The following is a 4322-nucleotide window of genomic DNA, read 5'->3' as shown; positions in this document are numbered from 1 at the left end:
ATCTGAGCCGATGGCAGCTACAATCATTTAACGCCCAGGCAAACCGAGCTAAGAGAAGCCAGGACCCAGCCACCAGCCGGGCTTTGAGCAAGAGGAAGTGTTTGTCTGGGCTGAGATAACAGATAAAATAAAAGCTGTTTCCTTCCCCCTCCCCACCCGCCATCGGTCAGCGCTGAGGTCAGTGTGGCTGTAGGGAGCCATCATGCCCTGGCCCTGACTGGCCCAACTGCTCACGTCCATCTTGTCCCATGGAAAGTTAAGGGCAGAGCCCCAGGGAGTGTAAATCAGCTGGAGTCCCCCTGCAGTCAGTGGGGGGATCCCCAGTGGGTACAGGCTGGTGTGGGGCTATTGGAGTCCTTGGGGTCAGAGCCCCCGAGGGTGGGCCTTGCTCAGAGCTCCGCTAGAATCACCGGGGCTAGAACCCCAGTGGGTGAGAACTGGCCAGAGCTCCACGGGGGTCACTGGACTCACAGCAGCTGGGGCCTGGCCCCCATCAGTGCAGGGTAGAACAGCAACTTTCCCAATTCCCAGCCCTCAAGCCCGGGGAGCATTCGGCCCATCACGTGCCCTGTGCTTGGCTCCTCAGCGCCCTGAACTGAGTGTTGTCATTTCCACCTGTGCAAAGAGACTGTGAAATGCACCATCCTCCCTGGGCGGCGATTTACACGTACCAGGCCCTGGTGTAAATGGTGACGTATGGAGCGGGGGACAATCAGGTCCACGAGGACTGGATTGCAGGTGCTGCCTGTGGCTAAGGGGTTGGCCCTGTTCTGGGCTGCCCAGGCTCCCTTGGGTCCATCTTTCTGCTGCATTTCAAAGGAGCCCATTACCCTGCTATGTAGGTGCTGACTGTGGCCCAATGAAAGCGGTGTCAGACTTGCCCCGAAGTGACTCTGATCTCACATGTCTGTGGTTTGGCTGCTTGTGTCTGGGGCTAGTGAGGCTGTTTAAAGGCCAGGCACAGCGCAGACCCTGTGAATTCGTGACACCTGGTAACTTCCCTCATCTCATTTCCAAGCACCAGCTGACTCCTACTGTGAATTTTATGCATAGATTGCAAGGCCAGGAGGAACCAATGGGATCACCTGGTCTGACCGCCGTAAAACACAGGCCAGAGACCTGCCCCACAATAGTGCCTAGAGTGGAACTGTTAGAAAAACATCCAGTGTCGGTTTTAAAATTGCCCATGATGGAGAATCCACCACGACCCTGGGGAAGTTGTTCCAGTTACTCTCACTGGCAAAAATTTCTGCCTCATTTCCAGCCTGAATTTGTCTAGCTTCAGCTCCCAGGACTGGACTGTGTTACACCTTCGTCTGCTAGACTGGGGAGCCCATTGCTCAATATCTGTCCCCATGTAGGGATTTAGAGACTGGAATCAAATCACCCCTTAACCTTTTCTTTGCTCAGCTGAACAGATTGAGCTCCCTGAGTCTAGCACTGTAAGGCAGGTTTTCTAATCCTTTAATCCTTCTTGTGGCTCTTCCCTGACCCCTCTCCAATTATCAACATCCTTCTTGAACCGGGAACACCAGAACTGGCACAGGATTCAGCCAGCAGTCACACCACTGCCAAACACAGAGGTAAAATAACCTCACTGCTCCGACTTGAGACTCCCCTGGTTTTAAATCCCAGGTTTGCATTAGCCCTTTTGGCCACAGCTTGTGCTGGGAGCTCATGTTCAGCTGCTTACCCACCGCCACCCCCAAATATTTTACATCCTCCCTGCCTCCCAGGACAGAGGCCCCTATCCTGTAAGTCTGGCCTGTGCTCTGTGTTCCTAGAGGTCTGCATTTACATTTAGCCATACTGAGAGGCAAATTATTTGCTTCACCCAGTTTACTAGGAAATCCAGATCACTCTCTATCAGTGACCTGCTCTTGTAGCCCTCAGGATTAATTGGGTAGCCTGCATAACCTGGTTATTCTGGTTTTCTAAGCCGGGCAACTTGAAGGTGGGAGTATCATGTCTGGTTGCGGCAAAGGTGGTAAGGGCTCGGGAAAGGGGGGCGCTAAATGCCATCATAAGGTGCTCCGTGATAACATTCAAGGTATTACGAAGCCAGCTATTTGTCGTTTGGCTCCGTGGTGATGTAAAGCGTATTTCCGGACTGATTATGAAGAAACCCGAGGAGTGCTGAAAGTCTTTTTAGAGAACGTCATCCGTGATGCTGTCACTTACATTGAACATGCTAAGCGGAAGACTGTGACTGCCATGGATGTGGTCTATGCTCTGAAACGCCAGGGTCGCACTCTCTACGGATTCGGGGGCTAAGTTTCCATCCTGCTTCAAAGTTGAAACATCCTTAGATATATCTTTTCTTATGAGTATTGTATTGTTATGGGTTCATAAATTCATATTAAAAATCAGTTTGGCTGTAATGCAAGAAACCTACAGGCCAAAAACTTGCATGTTAAGCTAAAGGAAAGTTACCCTATCTATATCCTGGGCCGTTTTACCCAGAAAAGCAAAGATGACCTTTTAAACTTGTTTTTCCTATACCGAAATGAAGTACCTACACCTAGGTCTAAGATCTTTACCTAGACCAACAGACAATGAAGGATAGCAGAGGGGATTTTTCAAAGTTGTACCCACAGACTTAACAAGTACACCCCAAGTGCACAGGTACCTGTTGTCCATACGCACATACAAACTAGCCTATGGGGTAAGTGTACCCTAACATTTCTGTGGGAGAAGAGTGAAATTTGGGCATAAGAGGGAGGATTTCCAAGATTTATTCCTATAAAAAGAGGTAACCTACCTCACTACGGTACCTTCTCGTCCTTCTTCTTCACTTCACTCACTTCTGTCTACTCTCCACTAGTCTTCTCTTCACTACACTTCGCTAGAGAGTAAATTCTAAAGTAGCTTTGACAGCTCTTCACATTAGTTTCCTCTGTACACTTCTGCAAGAGATGTGAAACCGGAACCACCACAGGCGGGGTCCTGTATTTTCCACCACCAGGTTATCAAAACAGGGTATGAGTATTAATCAAAGTTTGGAGCACATAATATTGTATTATCATATGTAGCTCTTGAGTAACTGTAATACAAGTATCAGAGGGGTAGCAGTGTTAGTCTGGATCTGTAAAAGCAGCAAAGAGCCCTGTGGCACCTTATAGACCAACAGAAGTTTTGGAGCATGAGCTTTCATGGGCGAATCCCCACTTGGGTATTCACCCACGAAAGCTCATGCTCCAAAACTTCTGTTGGTCTATAAGGTGCCACAGGACTCTTTCCTAGTAATACAATTGTAACTCTGTAATTCTAACTGTTTTACCGTTTACTTACTGTTTAACTGATTTTAATAAAAGTGTTTATGACTATATCTGTCTCAGTGTGAGCTTCCTGTCATACCCCCGAAGGTCCCTTTATAGATTCTGTGGAGGCTGATTTGGGACACGAACTCTCCCGGACTGCACCTCTGATCAGTCTGCCTCAGTATTGCCCGGTATTTGGCAGGTCCCAACAGAGGGAAAAGACCTCTCGATTTGCTCCGAGCCATCGAGGGAAGAGAAGGAACGTACCCCTATCCCTCTATTATTTTCTTGGGACTTATTGATCTAAGTGTTAAAAAAGCAGTCAAGGGGTGCTATTTCCTGTTGTTTCTGTGAAGGGATGCCTTCCATTTCAGAGTAAAGCGACAGAGAATTTATTCTAGTTTTTTGATTAAGCTAGTAAAGTTGTAGAATTGAAATGAGTTCTCTATTTCGTGGTAAGAGTGGGGCAAGGGCAAGAGTAGAGTCTGTTGGAGTTACCCGCACTCTGGCTTTAGAAAACTTTGCCAGGAAATAGATTCAGGAGCATGGAGGAGGTTTAGAACAGCTGAGAAATAGTGAGATGATCTCTGAGCATGGGAACCCAGGGGGTTTTGTAAGTGAGGTATTTGATGTGGAAACAGAGCAGAAAAGAAAAGGGCTAAACTGGTCAAGGGAGTAGCTGTTGGATACCTGCTCGTGGCTTGTAGCTCACTGGGAAAGAAATTGAATAAAAAAGGAGAGGTACTCAGGGAAGCTCCACAAATGCTAGAAGCTTCTAGATCAGACCATGGTCGGCTGTTGGCAAGAATGAGAGAATTTGAGAAGAAAGAAGGTGTGGTAGAGGAGGATAAAGAATCGATTCCCATCCTTGTTGGTATGGTGGAACGGACGGAGGCAGAAAAACCTACAGGGCCAACTACTAGAAGCAGGGTCAGAGAGTTACCTTTAGGAGTGGAGCTGGAGACTGAGTCTGAAGAGCCACGAGGAGAGTCAGGAGAGGAAGCTGGCAGTGCCGAAGCTACCAGCACTCTGCAAATAGGAAAAGGAAGCCCCGAGGTGGCA

The 4322-nt window shown here is 48.3% G+C and overlaps 1 pseudogene; it reads left to right on the top strand.

Moving 5' to 3' along the window:
* The first annotated feature begins 1965 nt into the window (after window positions 1-1965).
* On the top strand, window positions 1966-2294 carry LOC115638488 (annotated as a pseudogene).
* The last annotated feature ends 2028 nt before the right edge of the window (window positions 2295-4322 follow it).

The sequence above is a fragment of the Gopherus evgoodei genome, chromosome 1 (assembly GCF_007399415.2).
Source record: "Gopherus evgoodei ecotype Sinaloan lineage chromosome 1, rGopEvg1_v1.p, whole genome shotgun sequence".
NCBI classification, from domain to species: Eukaryota; Metazoa; Chordata; order Testudines; family Testudinidae; genus Gopherus; species Gopherus evgoodei.
The sequence above is the reverse complement of the archived record's forward strand: the minus strand, read 5'-3'. Positions and strand labels throughout refer to the sequence as shown.